This window comes from Anopheles ziemanni, chromosome 3 (assembly GCF_943734765.1).
Source record: "Anopheles ziemanni chromosome 3, idAnoZiCoDA_A2_x.2, whole genome shotgun sequence".
NCBI lineage: Eukaryota > Metazoa > Arthropoda > Insecta > Diptera > Culicidae > Anopheles > Anopheles ziemanni.
The window spans coordinates 20,390,061-20,412,054 of NC_080706.1; positions in this window are offsets into that span (position 1 = coordinate 20,390,061).

A 21,994-nucleotide genomic window follows, 5' to 3' on the forward strand; every position below is an offset into this window, starting at 1 on the left:
GGATCGTTAGGATCGTACCGCAAACGCTCGGGAAAGAAAGGGTGTGTGTGTGTGTGCGTGTGTGTGTACGTGGTGGCTAAATAATATATGTAAAACGTTTTTCTTCCCTCCCGCTCCCCGTCCCTTCTGACCACATTTTAAGGTGATTTGTTGCCATTTCTTTGTTCGGTTCGGCAGCATTTTTCGGGTGAAAACTAGTTGACTCCATTATTCTCGCTCCGGGAGCATGATTCATGAGCGCCTCGATACTTCTCGTGCACCAATGCTGTGGAATTGGTTCACCGTAAATTTGAACTGGCCGCAAACCAGATGTAAACAGATTTCTGTTTTTGGCAAAGCACCTCCCGCACGTTGTTCCTGAACGTGTTTGGTTGGTTGATTGGAGTTTTCCCTAGCCCGGGGAAAAGTTCTACGGCTTCAAGTGGATGCGCAGCGTTTTATTTCTTCTCGCTTCCGTCAGTACCGATAGGAGGAGCTCAAGAGTAGATATGTGTGTGTTTGTGCGTGTGGGGATGGGGCGAGAATCAATATCAATCTAATCTCGAGCACACACTGTCGGGACGAACCACAAACCGAACCACCAGTTTCACCATCAACAGGATCGCGAACAAACTCCAACACCGGGCAGCAAACAGCTGAAGAAGGGAGTGGGGGGGGGGAGGGGGATACTGGTTACGAGGCCTTTTTTCCCATCCCCGCAGCGGCCCCACCATTACTCATCCTCCGGCGAGCGGCGAACCCTGTTTGACTTCAATTATTCATTTAGTAGTACTGCAGCCACTTGACCGTTGCCGCAACACCCGAGTGTCGGCCATTGGCAACAAAGCCAACCATGGAGTCATCCCCATCCCTCCCTCCTTCTACCACAGACACGCACGCCTAGAACCTTTTTCCACCAATAAACCCCAACGGCCAACATAAGGAGACAGAAAGAGAGAGAGAGAGCGAACACCAATGGTGGTTTTCCGAAATTCGATCGCGTCGCATCGAACTTTCGATTGGTTTGGGGTTTGTTTTATTTTTTTCCTGGGGACCTATTATTTCCCTGACTGCGATAACCAATCAGGGGTAAAGGGGTTGGGGTTGTTTGCTTGGTTTCAGTGTGCAGCAATTCGGGATGGCCAAGGTTCGCGGCCAACAACAACGCCATCGTGGCGAAACCGAGCCTGGCTGCTTTCGATTATTATTATGCCGCTCCGTGTCTGCGTTTGGCAGAAATTATGTTTCCTAGTGCCCTCTCGCTGCCCTGCCCTCCCCTTCCAAGCCCAACCGGTGCGTGGACGCCAGGATGTGCGGTTCACTTTTTTTTCCCGAGGATCCGTATTTATTTGCCCCGGCCAATTGCAATTTGTTTGTTTACGAGCGTTTGTTTGACGGGCCGGCACGAAGAATAGCCTTCTCTAGCCGGTCGGGGGAAGGAGGGAAGAAGGGGGGAGGAGGTCTTGGTGGCCGGTTCTGGTCGCGATTATGGTTTTTTCCCACCGTACTGTGATGATGCTCGTGCTCGAAAACTCGAACCTCAAGTGTCACCCAACCGACGTCGTGCTCTCGTACCCCACCCCATCCACCCCCTCCCTCCTCTTGGGCGTCCGTGGCAAAGGACAATAAATCATCGAGGGCTGCCCTCGCAGAACACACTGCACACTTCATCCTTCAACCCACCCCCGCCTCCGGTTAAGGAATGGGGTGTGATTGCCGTTTCTTTTTCCATTCTCCCTCTATTAACTTCGCTTCTTCGGCTCGCTTTATTAAATCTAATACACTTGTAACATGATGGTATCGCCGGGCACGATCGATATTTGTGTGCGCCCTTTTTTTTCTCTCTCGTATTTTTTTTTGTTTTCTTTCGCATCCTTGCCGGGTTTCCGCCGGTTTGTGGCGGTTGGTCATGCTCACGATTTCACGCCGGGCGAAACAATATTCTCAGTCCGCAATCGCTGCATTTGCATCTTAATTTGAAACTTCGAAACGATCGGTCGAATGGGTTGAAGTTGGTTTGAAGTTAGATTTTCGGGGGCACACCAATGGGAAGCAAATGAGAAAAGAACAAAAAAAAATGGAGGAAAATAAGTAATCGTTTTGCACTTGAACAACTTGAGCGTGCAATTGAAGATCGGGCGTTGGTGTTGTTTTGACGGTGTTTAGAATTTCGGTAAGATATGGCAGGGTTTACGAAGATATACAGTCATCATAGTTCAAAGTATGTTTTTTACGGACAATAGTGTGTGTTTTTTTCGGCGAGTTTTTTCTTAAGGAATCGGAAGTACGTTTTCGTAAACATGAACAGTAAAATTGATGTTGAAACATTTTAAAAGTTTTCAACTGAACTAAGGATGGTTCAGTGGTTAAAAGGGAACAAACAAAATTAACTTCTTGAATTAATATATTGGTTGATGATTGCCGACATTTAGAATCATAATTTGTAGATCACACAAGACAACCGAACTAGTCAATTGATATCAATCGGGAATAAAAATATAAATGGGTAAGCAGATCTTCCTTTGAAAAACCAAGATCTATGTGTACAAAAGTATTCAAAAAGATAAACCCAATTTAAGTTTCACTGTCTTGAACTTCTTTGAAACAAAATGCATTGTACTTATTAAAACATTCTGTTTCTTATTTATATCTGTTCTTCATGGGATGTTTTGGTACAAATATCTTAATTTTTGCAACATTGTAGCCTAATAACTTATTCAAGATGCAAAACCCATATATTTCCATTTTCTTTTGAGTATATTATTTTACGGTTCTGCTCTCTGGCAATTGTTCTGGCTGGGCTCAGAAACCAACACATGATTAAAGCTATGTTTCGCTCTTTAATTATTGCTTTAACACCGGCATCGAAACGGGTTAAAGTACGGTACGGCTGTGAAACCGGGTCCTTTATGTTCGGTTTCCCAAGCAGAATGCCGATAAGAGCAACCAACAAATGCCAAACGACCGAACAACGCACATGTATGTTCGAGTCGTGCGTTCGTGCGTTTTTCGGCTCATTCAACTCGCACCCAATTGCGCCAATTTGCGTTCCCCCCAAAACCCTTAAAGAAGCCTCCTTTTCTTATCCGCCCCGAGTGCCGGGCTTTGCTTGAGAACGGTTAATTTCAAACACTGCTGTTTTTTTTCTTTCTGTGGTCGACTTGTTAAATTGGGCAGGGTAAAAACTAGAAGCGGAGGAATATGTTACATCCAGGGATAATATTTGTTTGCATGGCGATGACAACTCTTCTTGCGGTTGTGGCGGGTTACGACTCCGAGCCTCTACGTACGGTGCGTGACTAATGGGCGAAATGCTGAACGTTCGCACCGCATTTGCGTGAGTGTTTCTAATAAACCTTCGCAATCGATGGAGGAGACCGGCTTAAAGAGGACGGAAACCGCAACCCTTTCACAATGTTGCTCCTTGTAATCGGGCAACATGTATTTTTTTATTTCCAGCTTCATTTTCATTTTCGCATCCACCACATGTTTCCTTTTGTCTCCCCAATGTCACGGACAGGGATGTCGGAATGTTGGTTCCGTTTGTTCCGAAACCTCGATCTGTTGCTGTGTATCTCGTTTTTTGTTATCAATTATTCGCCATTCAAACGGTCCTGTTTACCTCCCACTTTCAGCCGGGGTTTTTTTTTCCCCGTACCGGCTTAATCATTTCCACGACCTGTTTCTGATTCCTTTCCCAACCTTTCCGCACAATAAAACTCGCACCATCCCGCGATCCGATGATTCCTTCGTCAGCATTTCTGTAAGCCCCGTAAGCTCTGTTCCCTTCTGCGGGCCCCATTGTTGTGTCCCTCGTGCGTTTTGTTTGGCTTTCTATTGCGATTGTCCACCCGAGCGTCCGGCGCGGGTCAGATTGTTGTTTAGCTTAATTGGCTTTTTTTTCGGGGCGCGAGGCCATTAGGCCCCCTTTCCCTCTTGACCCCCACGCTGTCTTTTTTTCCTTTGCTTTTTGGAGGGGGTGCGTTTTGATGCCGTCATCCCTTCGCCTCGCTCGCACACAAACGGCTCGCGATTGATTGACAATGGTGATGTTTGCGTTCGGCATATGGATGAATGGCTTTCCCCCTGGCCGGGGCGGGGGGTGGTTGCCGGTTCGCCAGTTAGTGGCGGGTGTCACGAAGAGTGTGAACAAAATTAAGCCCAATCAATTCGATACCACCCCTGAACCGCGACCTCCTATCTACCTCTCCCCCCCAACGGGTAAAAGGAGAAATTTCTGCTGTAGGTCTCGGAATGGAAACCGTTGAGATACGGGCCCTCGACTTCGTTCGGCACGAGATATGAATATGAATGCCAAGGAGTTATGCGTCTTTCGGATCGATTCCAATGTTTTGCTACAACGTTTTTAACGTGTTTATTGAAGGGAATGGGGGGAAAAAAGCACTAAATGTTTCGCTGTACCGAACCTTACACCCCATACAAAACCCCGAACGGATCTGTCTCGGTGGAAGATAAAACTGTACGATCCAACAAGCACTTTCCCTCCTCTCCGTCCACCCGTAACTTGCTTTGTGACAAACTAAAACGCAATGTTTTGGACAGGTTCTGATAAAACGTCGACCTAAATGCATGTAATGGAAACGATTTGTCTTGAGCTGGTGGAAGAAAATGGACGAAAAAGGCTCACGCACACACACACACACATACACATCCCGTAAAAGTACGCGCTGCACCGGTTCGCTGCTACACACATTCAAATGTCTAACAAATTGCCAATAAATTGATTTTTTGTGTCCTGCGTCGTTTGCGAGGCAATTATTTGCACACACAAGCCAATCAGCGAAGGTTGGCTGGCTCCGGATGTCGTGGGGGTGGGGGTGGTGGAAAATGAAATGGATGGAAGGAAAGTGCTGCCAGGGGTTGGAAATATTAGGGCTTCGCGAGGCACCCGGGGACAAGTACGATCGATTGTTCGGGTACACCGTGTTTACCGTGTGTTCGATAAGGCTTCGCGGCCAAAGCCTTCGCTTTTCCTAAGCCACCGAGGCTCGCTGGTAATGCTTCACTTTAGTGATTACTTTAAGGCTCTTTTTGCTTCTGTGTTTTTTTCTCTCACTCTCCCTTTGCCTTTTGAATTCCACTTCTGAGAGCATTTGTGCCCTTTCGAGCTCGGCATTCGAGGAGATTATTGTTACAAAGCGCACCTCCTACACTAACCCCAGGAGGCCTCTCATTTCCCACCCCCCCGGCGGGGTGTCCTGGGTAGTCGCTAATGTGGGAAGGTTAATTTGTCCTCTCAGGCCCCTCCCCTCCCCTCGCCTGTGAAAACCAAGGGGTCGGTTTCGGTGGCTTTAGCCACTCGGTTCTATTTGTTCGTTTGAGGTGGCAATAGAGTTACTCTTTGACTCCTTGTTTGGAGCGCGTGGATTTAATTTCAAATATGTACACCAAGCGCGCATACAAACATACACACACACGAGTTTTGGAAATGTGAAACCGGCAGAAAACGGAACTCTATTGCGGCGAACCGCTGAACTGTCGGCTCGTTTGTAGTTTGAGCCACGGTCGGTCAGTTTACAGTGTGTGTGGTGTGTATGTGTGCTTATGCCTTTGTGGAGGGCACTACGGTGACGGTGTTGTTATTTCAAGCGATCGGTAAAACATAACATTTGCGTATATTGAGCCGTAATCCCTCTCGAACACAAGCGTGAAGTGGGGATCATTACGGGTTTTAACCCTTCAGGGTGGCAAACGCAAAGAATCCTTGCGTGTGGTGTATGTTCGTCAATGATTGGTGAGTAATCGAAGAGGAAACATGTGTTGCGATACGTTTATGGACACACAGTTCTGTACAATAATTATTTGTCTCTGATAATGAGACAATCAAGTGTGGATCATGATGATCACTCCCCTCCAAAGCTGTTCAAGGCTAGAGTGAAGCGGATGCTATAGGATGTTACCAATTTTAAGCAAACATCTAGTGAATAATTTAATTTTACGTATCATGCAAATCATAATCAGACCCCGTACAATATGAAGGAAATTCCTGACATAAGAGAACACAAATTGGGGTCTTCTTGGTTCATGGTACGTCGTGGAGTTCTTGAGAGACGCAATATCTGAATCATGATAACAACTCTTGTGAATATTTATGGGATTATGTACATATATCAAGCCGTTTTCTGCTCGTTGCTGGATTAAAATTTTCCTCCCAAACACCTTGCACCTACTTCATTTCAAGGGTTTACAAAGTCCTATACCGTATGTGCCGGAAAAGCTTCCAAACACTTTCCCATGGCACCACACGCTCGTGCGTGTTTGTTTTTCGTTGATTATTTCTATCGTTTCAAAGCCATTTCGTGTTTGGCTTCGAGAGTGTGCGCCGAGAGGTAGTGCTTTACTTTTCAACAGGCGCTTCACCCTCACGCGGATACGGGATATGTGATCCGGGAATCCATTGCATCCCGTGCGGATTTCTTTTTCCTCACCCCACCCCACCACCCCTTTGGTGCGATTGCAATGGCACAGCATATTCGAGCCACCGGCCAGCGAAAAGAGTCGGAACCACGTGCTGCACGTCACGTTGAAATTCGACCGAAATTCGGTGCCTTTGGCCTGCGACCGGAGTGCGGGGGTTGGGGCTTTGCGGTCCTTGCTGCGGCCCGCGCACTCGGTTTCGAAACGATCGGGCAAACTAGGCGAAATTGGTCGCGGCGACGGCCGGATAACGATGCACTTCTCCACTCCATTCATTTATCATCATCATTGCGGTCGTCATCGTCAGCATTATTATTATCATCATCAAACGCGAGAACATCATACTCGCGTAATCATGATTATCAATCGGTGGAAAACGATCAATAAACTCCCCCCCCCCCTCCCCCCGCGCCACCGCCGGGTGGCAAAAGGTGGAGTTGGATTGGTAGTTATTTGGAAAATTAGTTTACCTAACCGGCGGCCCTCCGCCCGCTCCCGGGGCAACGAGCGGGTAGACGGGACAGGCCAATGCCTACGTGCGTGTGTGTGTCGGTGCGTGTGTGTAAATATTTCCATTTCGCTTCCGGCGGCTGTTTGCCGCTGATTAGATTTAACCAATTCGTAGCACCGAAGCCTAATGTTGCGTCTGCCGGGTCCGGTTCGGATCGAGCAAGACCCACTTTGGTGTTTGTACCAGCCAAAACGCACCCTCCACCCCCATCCCCCACCCTCACCGATCGGTGTTGGAGTGGGCTGGAAGAGGGCTATTAGGGTTACGGGACTGGCTGGTTCGATTCCGATTGTTTGCGCACTGGTTTTGTATGGCAGGCATATTGATTGGTATTGGGAAGTTTATCTAAAGTCAACACCGAGCCAAAGGTGATTCAGCTTTCGCCCCGTGGTCTCCTGGCGCCTCCTTCCGGGCGCTTCATCCCTGCCGGACGAGTCAGACGTTCTCTCACGGTCCTTTTGTGGGCCGCGGGGAAGGCCACAGGTTAGCTATATTTCGATTCCAATTACGGCTAAGAGCTACGGCCGGGAAAATTATTTCAATTCCGATGTACCATATTTTATGGATTCGGTGTGTGCGTCCCGAGAAATTTCAACAAGCGCACTATGTATTATTGGCACCTCCGGTCAGTTTGTCTTTTAAAAATGATTTTATTACAATTTTATCGTTTACCAATAAAGCGATACATTTTTTTTTGTTTACAAATTGTTGGAAGTTTGCGTATTTCAACATAACGCCAGCAAGTTGTGGATGTTTCTTTTCGAAAAATGCTGCCACATATGGCACCACAAACATGTCCTACACCTTTTGATGTTTTCAAATCGGGCTGGAAAAGTTGGCTGCTCAGTATTTTCTATTGAAATACATTGAAATACCGTAAAATGTTCCATTGAAATACTTTGTAGGTATTCAATACTTTACTTTTCAAATGATCGAATCAAATGAAATGAAACCCTTCCGCTGTTGCAGACTAAATTCGATCCGAATCATTGCGGTTTGTTTGCTGATCAAACATCAATAAACGCGACCACTGTGTGTGTATTGAATATTTTTCCGCCAACGAACCTAAAATGGACGTATTTGGAAAAAATTGAAATCAATGGCGGATCCGGTGATCATTTCATGTAGGAATGGAAAGTTTTGTTGGCTTGGTGTGATTCGCATGTTAAATTCTTCCCCCGTACGTACGCCCACGGGGGGCGGTCACTCAAAAAGTCACCCGATCGATACATACATTCCGGGCATAGTTGATGACCTAAAGCGATAATTTTCCATTTCCATAATTCCGTTTATGCTGTGCGGAACTTTTAACCGGGCGCGGTGAACCGAACCCCGGGCGTCTTGTACAACTCCCGGTGCGCGCGGTTTGTAATTAATGAATCTCCGCCCCGGACCCCGCCGCAGCCGCCGCCGCCACCACATAAAAGGGCTCGCAAGAAACAATTCTCCCGTTGAACTCTTACGTCCGAGCGCGGGAGGATGGAAAATCGGGAACAAAATATGCAAATCTAGTTTGCACTTTGGAAATTTCGAACGAATATACCCATGGCGGGGGTGAAGGGTGGAGAATGGGGTGAGGGGGAAACTTTTCCCGCTGCAAAATCAAGCGAATAAACCCGACGGAGCGTGGTTTGCGGGAAGCAAGCAACCCGGTGATGTGCTTTTCTCGCTAAAGTTTGATTCCGGTTTGATTTTGCGAGCTGTCAAATCCTTCCCCCCGGTTTCGCCTTCCTCGGTCTCAGGTCCCGCATCGCCACTTAAGTCCGGTGGAAGCGCCGGAATTTATGGGGTTCCGTAAGTGGCGCGTTTTTCGCATCGCCGTCTCCTCCCCGAACCTCTCCGGAGGAATTATCATGCACTTTATTCACCAATCATATCTAGCCGCGCGGCACTATCTATCGTCCATCGATGGCCGGAGCGTCCGGTGACGGTTGGTTGGGCATCTTCCTCTTCCCCGGGGGGCAGGAATCGGCCGCTCGGCGGACAGTTCTTAAACTTGTCCATTCCATTCCCGATAGCACAATGGATTATGCAAATGATGCTGGCAAAAAGTTCGACGCGGTGAGACGGAGAAGGAGGGAGAGAGAGAGCCGGTGCGGGGAAGTGCTCTGCTGCTCGTTAGCCGTTTCAGTGGTGGAGGAGGAGAAGGGGGAAGTGAACGGTCCTGTTTTGCATGCAGTCCAGGGCCCCGGCCGGAGTCGAACTGTCACACGCCGGTCGTGACTTTGACAGCCCGAAACCGGCCAGAAAATCCGTGCGACCATGTTTGCTGTCATTATCTCCGCCGGGGCCGCAAGAAAATGGAGGTAATGGAAGAGGAGACATCTTTTATCTCGGCTAAATGCGTCCCGAAACCTCGCTCAGTTAGAGGCGGTTATCGAAATCCTCCGACGGTGGTATGCGCCCCGATGGACAGTCGTGTCGGTGACGCTCCGGTGGAGAGTGCATACCTTTTGTGAAGTGCGTCCCCTCCCCGAAACGACGGATTCCGGCGGATTCCTTCAATATCTTAAACGTACAAACAGGTCCTTCATGGGGTCCAGGTGCTTCCAGGTATCGAAACCGTACACAAAACCAATAAAATCCTACCCTCGGGAGTGCCACTTTTCTTCGCCTTCTCGGGCGGAAACGTTCCTTCTTTTTTTCCCCCAACAATTCCTGGCTAAAGGAGCCGATACTTGCCGACTTCGCACGCTCTTTTCTCGATGAAAAGGGACTGCGCGACAAGAGCCCAATGCAGACGCGCCGATGCACTTTACCGTTCATTCGCGAGATCTCGCCGGCCAATCTCGATCTTCTCGAGCGTTCTTGTTCGGCGGCGAAGTTTGCCTCGTTCCCACATTTGCCACAGTTCACCGCGCGCCACAGTCGACGTTGGCCAAGCCAAGTTGTCGATGGGGTTAAGGTAAACAGTAAACATTCGACATTCCCTTCCCTCGGTGGTATCGCGCCGTAAAGAGGTCCGCAACCGCTTCTTGGAGCTCCACCGACGCACACACATCGGCACACATATCTTCGGGACGGGCATGCATGTGCGATCGACTAACTGGTCCTCACGACAATTGCGCCCCACGACGCAAGCGGAGGCGAAGGAAATCCAAGGAGGAGGGTCCACATGAGGTCGAGATAAAATCCCGGCCACAAGTTCGTCCCGCCGATTGGCGGGAGCTGGCTGGCTGGCTGGCGGGCCTGGGCCAGGGCCATACCGACCACGGACTTACAGCGGCAACAGACACACAGCGGTTTGCAGCAGATAAATTTGCATTAAAATCAGTTTACCGAGGAAGATACTGAACGGGTGGCGAACGCCGAGGTGGGTATGCCATCGGGGGCAAATGAACAAAGGTTTGCATAGGAAACAAACCCGGCAGCCTCCGCCGGACGACGGAGGACGACGACGACGACGAGCGGCTGGGTTCGGAAGGGATCGCCCTGTTGCGCTGCTCGCCATTTCGATCGATCTCTCGGCGTGGCGTTGTGTTGCTTGCTTGCTTGCTTGCTTTCCGCAAAAGCGGACGGAGTGCGGACCGCTCCGAAAGTGCTCGTTCGTAAAATGAAACGATTTGGTCCTTCTGTCTGGACAAGGGGGAAGGAAAGCGGATGTGCTTGTGCCCTAGTCGGTGCCATAGAGTTTATTTGCTGTAACTCTATTTCGCAACCTCGTGTCATGTCCTGTTGCCGCCTGTCACCTTCTCGCTCTAGCTCTTTTCCTGTAGATTTTCCCGCAACCTTTGCAGATGCTGAGTATATGTGTGTGTGTGTGAGTGCACGAGTATGTTATTGCCTACATTGAATCGCGCCCGATTGTGGCATTATTCCATTCCGGTCCGATTGCGGCGCTTCCATTTTGCGGAGTTAATTTATCGATTGACATTTATCATCCCGCTCGAACCTCTCGAATTCCCGGGCGGAGGGGTGGTGGAAGTGGCGAGATGGGTTGGACGGATTTTGGCCCGTTTTGGAAGTGTAGCGTGTAGCGTTCGGTTCAGTTCGGTTCCCGCTGTTCCCGGTGGAAAAACCTGTGGGGAAGGGAAAGTCACCGGGGATCATCCCCGGGAAGAAAACGAGGAAAAAAGACGAGGTTCGGCCAGTCCGTCTGCGCGTTGGTCCGGCGGGTAGAGCGGGTACGAAATGAACAATTCTCCTTCTCCCCCCCCCCCCCCCCCCCCTCGCGGGAGATGGCGGGAAAACATTTCTCGGATCTACGATCGATCGGGCCCCTGAACCCGTTCGCCAGAGCCCCCCGACGCCAGTTGTCTATTGTTCGCCGGGAGCCATAAGTCCATATTAACGCACGTCGAGTGGAACCGCGAAAATGGTGTCCTGCGATAAGCGGCTGAAAAGTGGAAATCGCGGTCGTACCCCCGGTCTCGACCCCGTTTTCCGCAAACAATCCACCAGAGGGCCGGAAGAGCTGTGCCCATCAACGGGTGGACCGCGCGCATGTGTGTGTGTGTTTGGGTTGCGATAAATGGCCGCGACCCGCCGGCTTTGCCAATATTTTCCTCGCGAAAGCAGTTCGGCTTCGGCTGATGGCCATCGGTACAGCGTAAGATACACACTCTCGGTCCGCAGCAGTGCCTTTGTTGGATGAGGCTTTTCAATGAGCCCAGCACAGAAGACCAGCGGTCCAGGTTCGACCGGGCTCCGATGGCAATCACGGATCGGTGCGGCAATTGCAGCAATGGGCGTTCGCTTTCGAATGGAGCATTGTTTTCCCGCTTGAACGCGGCGGAGGAAGTGACGACGGTGGCGGCGGCGGTGGTACGCGACTTCCATTCCAGGAAAAATGGACTGAACTGGACTGGTCGGCTGCGTCGATGCCACCGTTTTCTCGCGGCTCCGTTTTTGGGATCCCTCCACTTTCTTGTTGGCGACTTCCGAATGACGACGCTCGGGAAACCTTTCTAATGCGCGAACCAATGACTCACGCCGCCCCGGGTGCGTAATCCGGTGCGACGAGTCAAATGAGGAGACCCATTAGGGGACGACTGATCGGTTGTCGCTGCTTGACGGTGGTGGTGACGACGAGTCACTGCATCGGAATGCGCTGCTGCACCCAGCGAAAGATAGGCCACCGGTTTGGACGACTCTTAGGAATGGAGGTGGGCCCTGTCTGCATCCTGCGATCGAAACTATCGGCGCGTACTTGCCGTGCTACTTAAGAGAGCCCTCGTGAATGTGAAAATGAAACAAAGGAATGCTTCAGGGCGGGGTTTGCCTCGAATCGGATGCAAATGCATCGGAAGGAATGGAATTTGAAAGAAACAACAGTGACTCGTTTGCCAGGTTGACTCGGCTAAGACTATTTAATTCATCTTTCTTAAAAAGCGAAGTTTTGTTCAATTCTAGACGATGTCTTTAGGCTAAGATATTGAATTTAAACTCTATTTTCTTTCCTGAAGTCTTTTTTTACTCAAAACCAAGCTATTGATAATTTAGTTTATGACGAAGTTGCTAATTTTGTAGGAAGAACTTCCCTGGACCAACATTCATGGAAAACATACGAAATCGGATTGAAAATTCCGGATTGTTGATTGCTCTACTCTTTTCGTTTTTTAACTCGAAGTTTAGATGAAAACATTTATTATATTTGAAGATCTCAAAGTTAGTCAAACAAATTTGTTTCATCTTTCTTAAAAAGCGAAGTTTTGTTCAATTCTAGACGATGTCTTTAGGTTAAAATATTGATTTCAAACTGTGTTATCTTTCCTGAAGTCTTTCTTTACTCAAAAGCAAGCTATTGATAATTTAGTTCTGTTTTGGATCAAGCAGTTGATAATTTTGTAGTAAAAACTTCCCTGGACCAACATTCATGGCAAACATACGGAATCGAATTGAAAATTCAGGAATTCCAGATTATTGATTGCTTTACTCTTTTATGCTTTGCAACTGGAAGTTTAGACGAAAACATTTATTATATTTGAAGAGCTCAAAGTAAGTAAAACAATTTTTTTTCACCTTTCGTCCAGTTATAGACCAGCACCAGTTTCGTCCATTTCTAGACGATGCCTTTAGGCTAAGATATTGAATTTAAACTATGTTATATTTCCTGAAGTCATTCTTTACTCAAAAGTTTTTGATTATTTAGTTCTGTTCTGGATGAAGAAGCTGCTAATTTTGTTGGAAGAACTTCCCTGGACCAACATTAATGGAAATCGTTGAATTGAAAATCATTGGAATTCCGGATTATTAATTGCGTTTTCGCAACTTGAAGTTTAGACGAACACACTTATCACATGAAAAGAGCTCAACGTTAATTAAAGAAGTTATTTTTGTTACTAAGTTTATAGGGTTTCTCCACAAATTCACCCAAACAGGTTGCAGCAAAAATGCTTTAAAATTTTACTGATGTTTCGTCTGATAGCGTTTGATAGCAATCAGTTCAAGAACTATGCTTAAATTGTTGATTCCTTTTACCGGGATGTCGTAAAAACCGACTCCCGATAACCGAAGAGGTTAAAGTAGGACCAATTTCGAGCGAGCAAAAGTTGTAAAAGGCCGCCTCCGCTTCGGCCGGGAAAATGTTGTTTGCCTTTTTTCACGGAAACCTCTATGGGCGAAAGGAGGCGGGCGGGGGGGAACCGGTTTGACGGAACCGGGCGACCGTCAGTCAGATCGTCTTCAGAGGGAAGAGCTTGCCCGGACGTTTGAATGTGCATTTATTTCGATGACCTCGCGGCGTCGGTGGTGGGTGCAGCGCGTTCCTCTCCCAGACGAACCTCGGCCGTCGTTGGGGGAAACTGTCAAGCTAAAGCTTATGTGTGTGTGTGTGTGTGGTTCCTGAAGGCTTCGGTGCGAGGGAACGATCGATCGGAACGGCGGACGGCGCACGGGAATAATTGAAACGATCGGCGACGATGGACGATAAAAAGACCTCGGCGGACATCACCGGCGGGGGTCGATGTATGTGTGTGTGTGCCTGTCTGTGTGACTAAGCCTCTCAGACCCAGCGCGGTGTCGTTCACTTCCTTCGCGCTCGCGCGGCGTTCCTGAACCACTCCGTCATCATCCAGTGGCTCCGGATTGTTGCCGATATCGATGAAAGATGTGTGTACAATATTGATGTAAAACCGCGCTGACCGAAACCCATTAGAGTTGGCTCGATCGATCGTTTAGATGACGGCATGCGGCAGACAAGAAGGAACGAACGTGGGAGGAAGAGAGAGAGAGAGAGAGAGTGAGAGAGCATGCGGGAGAAGGACCTTCTTCTTTGTTTGCCATAGCGGTTGTCCGGTTGTCTTCGGGCAGCTTTGACTCGGTCTCAAGCCCGAGCCTGCGTCGAGAAGGTGGATAAACAGAAAGCACTAAAGAACGGACGCGGAGGGAAGCGAACAGATTGAACCGCGGCCGATGACGAACAGGCCCGGGATGGGACGACATCTCAAGAGGGTCGCCGTCGACGGGCAATCTCGGCATCTTGTGGTGGCTTCGGGGGGTTGGATGAGGGACGAGCGATCGAAAAGAGTGTGCAGCGAAAAGCCAAACGCGTTCCCGTGTCGTGTTTATTGAATAATGCAATGGCAAATATAGGCTGCGCTTCTCCGGTGTATGTGTGTGTGTATGTGTGTCCGGGAGTGGAGTTTTCCGAAAAGGGCTCGATCGTCGTTCAGGTGAGTCCGAGTTGAAACCCAAAAGATAGAGGATCTGTTGGTCGCTCACTTTTTCTCACTGGTGAGAACGACCTGCAGACGATCGATGATCGGGGCGATGGTGGAGTAATAAGAAAATAAACCCCACCCCAACCGCTTCCGATCCGATTGCGGACATTGTAAAGCAAAGTGTGGTGGTCGTGTGCGCACAGCGCAATCCCTTGGCCCTAGAACGGATCTTTCGCTGCTCACGACGGTTCGAGCGAGATCCTTCTCACCGGTGAGCAGATCCGCGCTTCATTCTCACCTCGCTCGCTCAGCTGACGAGGCGAACGAACAGGCCAACAAAACGGAGCAACAAAAAGGACGAGCCGCAAAATGGAAGAACGCAACCCGAGCGGTTGAACTGACTGCACAATTCGTGGCTAAAGACAGGGTTTGCTACAAGAAAATAAAATAGTGTACTGGTTTTTTCCTGCTCACCTACCTCACCTCTTTCCCACGCGTGTGTGTGCCTGTGCAGCGTCCGAATTGAGTCCTTCAGTTTTATGGCATTTTAATGGGCCCCAGCCGAGTGCAGCCCAATGGCCGTGTCCGATCGATCGGGTAAGATCGGGCTAAATTATACAATTGGGTATGTGTATAGCTTCCTTTTTTTTCCCCCTACCTTCCCATGTTCCTGCGCTGCGGGGAAAAACCTGGAAAGCCACCAGCGCCACATTCCAGCGTCCGGAAACGTCGCGCGTCCGAAGGGTGTGAATAAAACATGCTGGTCGAATATTTACCCTTTTTTGCGTTGGACAATCTTGTGGTTTATGAGTGTAGCGAAGGCAAGGGAAACTACCAACACTCTAAGCAAGGGGATGCGCACACCAATTGCTGCGAAGGTAACGGGAGAAATGTTATCGGCCAGGCGGAACTTTGGTTGATATTCCACCGATTAGAGCTTCCTTTTTGCTTGGCCGTGTTTTGAAAGGTAATTTAATCTGATCAAAAAGAAAAACCACCCGCATCTGGGAAGGAGAGAGGGAGAGGAAGAGCAAAAGAAAAACAAAAACCAAAAACCTATCAGTCCAAGTTTAATATGCTCCGTCCGATCGTTGTTGCCGAGCATAATCCTAATATGAAATTGGTCACGGTGCAGCAATCCATTAGTGAAGGTGGCTGAACATTTGTTCTGCTGCGGGACGACTGTTGTTGCCGCCCCCCTCTCCAACCATCTCCCCATGGTGGTGGGTTGATCGCTTGCGATCGTCGTGATCATCGTCTCGCCTTTCCCGGCCTGCTCTGGTGTGGCACCGGCCTTTCTTCCGTCCCCGCCAGCGCAATATGTCGCGTTGGTGCTCGGCCAGGCGTCCTAAACGAACGGATGGACGAACGGGCACGGGATGCGCGCGGATTAACGCAAACGCTAATGGGGGCCCACCACATCCCCTCCGTCCCACGAAGCGCTCTTTCTCTCTGTGGCTAGGCTTTTCCCCCCACTCGGCCTTCTTTTTGTTCCACCTCGCCATCGGTGGCTCGGAGCTGCGCGGGTTAAGACGCCGAGACGTCGTCGTCGTGTACGTGCTCACCTTTCGCGTCCTCAGGTGTACGTACGCGCCTCGTGTGTGCGCGAGCCTCTGGAGAAAAAAAACCATAATAAAGAAACATCAACCGCAGCGCGCGAAACCTTTTTATAATTCTACTTGCACGAGAACTTGCGCGTCGCGTTTTTTTTTTATTTCATTGGTGGTTGTTTTCTTCAGCTGTATGCTTTTCTGTTGTTTTTCTTCGGTGTTTTCTCCTCTTCCGTTCAACATTCACAACGCCGAATGGTGGATGGAGACGAAGACGAAGATGATGACGACGATGATGGTGCGGTGGTGGTGGTGGTGGTGGTGGTGACGATGAAGAAGATGATGATGTTGATGGCGGTGGTGACGGTCAGGTCTTCTAAAAGGCCGGGAGAATGGAAGAATGGTCCATTGGCGAACGCGTCTTGTGGAATGTCGAGTCCCGGCCGTTCGGAGTGAAGGCGTTCGTCGTTGCGCCGCTCGGAGCACAGCGGGGGTGGAAGCACGGGGTCATAAAGCAAGCCGCAAGCCCCTTCGCTCCCTTCGCTTCGTCGCTGGTCGAAGAGCCGAAGAGGAAAGCAAAGCAAAAAAGAGAAGAACCAAACCGAACCCCGATGGCCTAAGTGAAAGAATGGTTCACCCGTCGGTTCCGTTTAGGAGTCGCAGCATAGAAAACCCAGTGGCAAGCATACACCCCGACACACACACACACACACACGCACGTCACATCTTTTCCGAAGGATGAAAATAGACGAACCGAGGGGGAACCAAACGGGAAAGCCTTGTGGGGGTCCTCCCAGCTGGCGGTTGCTGCTGCGACGCGGGGTCCGGGCCGGGGTTTGGTTGCTATTTTCATGCAAATTCATGGAACGGGCCTCTCTCCCGCTGCGGCAGAGGCAGCGGCTTATCATAATTTTATTCGCCCATTGCAGGCCCCACGATCGGCCGTGTGCGTTGAGTGTTTCCCAAGCTCTTTTGCCTAGCTTTTATGCGCACCATTTCCCCGGGAGGAGCGCCTGTTGCAAAGGAAAGGAAAATGATTAGGATCGTGGCCCGGCTCGAACCGAAACTTCGGTCCTGCCAAAAACCGTATGATTTGCAATGGCCAGCGGAGGATTGAAAAGTGAAGAACCGAGTGACTCGAAGCGGACGAAGTTTCCGAATTTTTAATTTAGCTTTATTGGTAAAGCGAACACGCCGGGACAAAAATGTTAACTTATTTAAGTTTCGGTTTATTTTTCCATTTTGGTTATCAGATCGAACCGGGTGTGCGTGCGTGTGTGTCGTGGCCATATATGCGGCAATAAGCAGCCGTACGCGTTGGTCTGGCCGGGAGTTTATAGGAGATCTTGATTGCTTCGTTTCGGTTCGACTACCGTAATTTATTATTTATGTAAATTTCGCTTATCGTGCCGATCGATGGGAAGCTGACATGCAGCAAGGTTTAATCAAATCTTTGGCTATTAATAAAATTAATCTCGAGCTTAAGCTCGCATTCGTGCGCCAGCAGGGCGTAGAGTGGCGAGTGGCCTAATACCTTTGTTTATTTAGTTTTGAATTGGTTATGCATAATTTTACAAAAACATTGCTTTTGACAACCAGACCGTTTGCGTTTGCGTGGAGTGGAAACTCATTTGCGAGGCTCGGGCGAGTGACACCGGGCTGTTCTCCCGGTCGGTTTCCGCAGTGTTTTCCTCCCCCCTCCCCCCACTCTGACACGCACAAATTTGCTGGCCGCTGCGTTTTGCTGCGCTCCCCCTCCCTCTCCCCCTCCGCGGGGAAGATTTATGAACATCGAACGAAAATTATAGCCCTGAAGTAATGAATTACCCGCGAGCGAAATCTCCTACTTCTTGTCGCTCTTCCGCTTTTTCGCGCCCATTCGCGGATGGTACATTCCTCCATTACTCTAATGAGCAGCTTCAAAAACAAGTTTCGACTTAATTATCGCCCGGCGGGGCCCAAACCGCGCCAAACACACACACACACACAAACGTACACACTTGCGCCTCGAGTGCAGAAAGCTCCGGGATTTTCTATTGCCCGTTCGCTCAGCCTTTGGGTGTCTCTCCGCACTCCTCACACACACACACACACACTGCCCGTCCGCCCGGTGATGATGCAAACGCTAACTAACATACGTCCTTGCGGTGCCCCCCCACCTCCCGTGTGTGTATGGGCGTTTGATCATGTCACGTAGGCGTAAGGGGTTTGTTGCTCTTCTTTTTAATACACTTGGATGTTACATTCCGACGGTACTCACGGCACCGGGTCCGGGTTCGGGCCCTTAATTCCTGGAGGGACCTCTGGCAGAAGGTGATGTGTGACCTGCGGGAACTGAGCCCACACCTTTCTTTTCCCTTCCCTTCGCTCGCTCTCTACGGCGTACGTCGTTACTGTGTTTCCCACTTTCCATTCATAATTTCCCATAAGCGGCCGGCCTGCTATTCCCCATGGGCCTCGCTAGCCTTGCGTCGGCAGAAGCCTATGCACGGCACGTCGCCTCACGTCCGTCTGTCGAAGGATCCTTTGCTAACCCTGCACGGAAGAAGCTTTTCTGCAGAAGGGCCTTTTGACACTCTCGGATGACTTAATTGTAGACGACCACTTTGCACACTGTAGCGAAAAGCGAGACGAAACCGCTGACGGTGTAAGGACATCAACCCAGGCAGCCAGCCAGCCGGTCCCCGGAGGGTGGGGGGCGGGAAACCGTCGTGGAAAACGACGGCGGAACTCGCTCTCGGACAGGTTGCCAACTGGGCCTTTTTTTTGCTTTCGCGTCGAAGCGAACCTAAAACGTTGAGGGAAGCATTTTATTTTCTGCTTTGTGTTACCTCAATGTTGTGTGTATGTGTGTTGGGTGGGGGGAGTTAATAGTGTAGGCGTGGAGCGTTAAGGACATGACAGGACCGTTAGTGGGTGAGTGACACACCGTTCTCACCCTTTCCAGCACTCCGCTCAAGCCGTTTGGGTGTATTTTAGGGGGCCATGGGAGATCCGCCATTTGACGGGAAACACCATAAAACAGTCCCTTTTTTTGGTCCATTTTCCCACCCACGTGGAGAGTCGCGTGACGATGGGTTCGAGTTTGTTGGCGGTGCTTACCAGAGATAATGCTGAGTGTCCTCGGTCAGGAAGGAGAAAGGATAGGCAAAAGCAGTGTAAATATGCTAGCCGAAAAACAAAAGAGGAAAAGGAGAAAACCAAATCAACTCCTTCACACTCCGAGAGCCCACAAGATGGTATTTATGTGTGTGTGTGTGTCTGTTAGGAATTAGTTACCTTTGTTTCGTCGCAATCTTAATGGGAAGAAAAGACGGGCCAACGATAACGAGGGCAAGATGTTGGGAAAAATTAATCATCCCATTTGTGTCACTTGTGCGGAACGGACGAACGAGCGAACGAACGATTGTGCGGTGAGATAACAACAGTTAACTAACTTTGTTAATGAGATAAAAATCGAATGTCAAATAAATTTCTTTGCAAATTATTTCATCTCCATTTGGGTTAGGTTTTGCGAGTGTAAGGTGGAAAAGTATAGCATGATTGTTATTGGAATGGATCGTATCCGGCCCATTGAAAAATTTACATCTAGGTTTGACATATGATTCTAATTTTTCACTTATTTTTCTCTTACGAATTAAGACGTTTGTTTCACATTTTAAAACTGTTCACTTTATTCAGCGCTAAGAAAGATGCTTGTATAAAATTATCTTATCAGAACGAATGTTCCATTTTGAACAAAGAAACATTGTCTAAAACAAAGGAAATTTTAAATTCATATTTGCAACTTTGTTGTTCCAGTTTGTTGTCCCTTTGTGCTGCAAATTTGCCTTTGTCTAGTTCGTGCGAATTTTAATTTGAATAAATTAATTTCTGTCGAATTGTTCCTTGGCCAATAAAGTACCTGTTTTTATTGTTGCTCTAAATCGTAATACCACCCGAGTGTCATGTTACATTTAAATGCAACCGCATTTCCGTAAACTCTAAATGCTTCCGCCGGTGTCTGGTTTTGAAGGCAACTTTCAAATGCTTCATGTATGTACATTTCAATCATCCAACTCTCACCTTACATCTATTTCCGCTATATACAAATTGCACCTGACGGGCGGAATTGGCGTGCGAAGGGTGGGAAGGGGGGGGGGGGGGGAGAATGGAGTGTCACTTTTGATACAATTTAATTACAGCATGTCGCACTCCGCGAGGTCGGCGTGTTAGAGCTACATCGGCTGTTTAATAATCTTCCGCCGTGCATTAATGCACTTTCTGCACGGTGCATTCACTTGCCATGTTTTTTTTTGCACTTCTTCTATTTCACCCCGTCCCGTTCACATTCATCACCGGCGCCTGAAAGTGTGAATAAGTCCGACGACGTAGGATGGCGCACAAGTTTGTTGGCGCTTTTCGCTGAATGGATAATTCTATTCCTTTGCACCGTGGCCTGAAAACACACTTACACACACACAGGTCCGCACGTCGAATGAAAAGCTACTCAGTAGTGTACAATTTTATTGCGATTCAGCGACGATCGCGGGTGGGTTTTCCCACCGACTACGAGTGCGGTAAAGCGGTAGCGGAAGGGAGAAGTGGAGGGGGGTAGAACCGGCGGTGTGTGAAAAGTTTTCACTTAATCACATCTCCGCGCCCGAACCGGATGGTGACATGTGACAGCGGCATCAGCATATCCTGTACTCGGGGCTAAACCTCCCCCCATCCGGAACAACCACATTGCACGCGCACACAGACAAATACGTGGGAAGGAAAGCGGATTCCCGGTGGGAAAGCGCGCGCGCGTTCCGCGTAGGAGGTGAGTTTCTAACCTTGTGGAAAATTCTAATTCCCTTTCCCCGGCCACCAAACCGAGGGGCGGGGGTGGTTTGCCCGAAGCCGAGCTCCCGGTACCGAAATCAAGTTTTCATCTTTGGCTCTTAATTAATGTTATTTCCTTTCCGTCGCCACTGAATCTCTCTGTGCGCTCCGTGTGGAAAATGGGGGCGGGTGGTGAGGTGGGAGGCGAAAGCGTGTGGCAATGTTTGGCGAACGGTTTCCGCAGCGTGGCCCGCGCAAACGGTCTCCTCCCGAGATGCCGCTGTCGTCTTAATAAGAATTAGGTTGCACATGACCTCAAACAGCTCAAATATGCATCCTTCCCGAGAAGGAAAGGAACATAATCAGAGCGCACGGAAGCTCGGTAGCGGAGGGCAAGGAGAGGAGGGAGTTCTGCCATTCGACTGGAGCTTCTCGATTTATTTCTTCCTGCAAAAACCGTCCGGGAAAAGTCCGGGAAGACAAATTTGGCTCCGGAATATAATGTACCGCGCGCTCTCGAAACATTGTCTCGCTCGAGGTGGCGCACACATACTCGCACCCCGCCCCCGCCAGGGTGCCCTCGCCGCGGCGTCACGGTCCGCCGGGGGCATTTGCCCAAGGAAATTGTCCTTTGCCATCCCGCCGTCCTTGCTTCTTGCGCGGGAAAAACCCCAACCAGTCCCCAAGTCGCCTTATCATTTTCGCTAGACAATGAAAGCGACGAGCCGTTTATGAGTGTGCCGAGCAAGTAGTAGCAACATTTGCCACCACCGGCAGCAGCAGCAGCAGTGCTGTTGTTAAGCTTTTATGCGCATTGTCCTGCCCCCCCGCTCCCTCCCATCCACTACCCCACCAAACCAACCAACCGCTTGCAAAAGGTAAAGATTTGGCTGAAATTGTCATTACCGTGGAAGTTTCTCCGGGCCGGGAAAACTATTTTCTATCCGGCGGGCTTTGCGTTGCGCGCCGCCATTTTCTCTCCCGCCCCCCGCTTCTTGTGTGCCAACGGTTTTTTGCCGTGGAGCGAAGAAAGTTTGTCCTCCGCTCTCGGGTATGGGAATGTCCCACGGTGGAAAATGAAGTTTATTAGTAGCGTTTTGCTTGGCCCC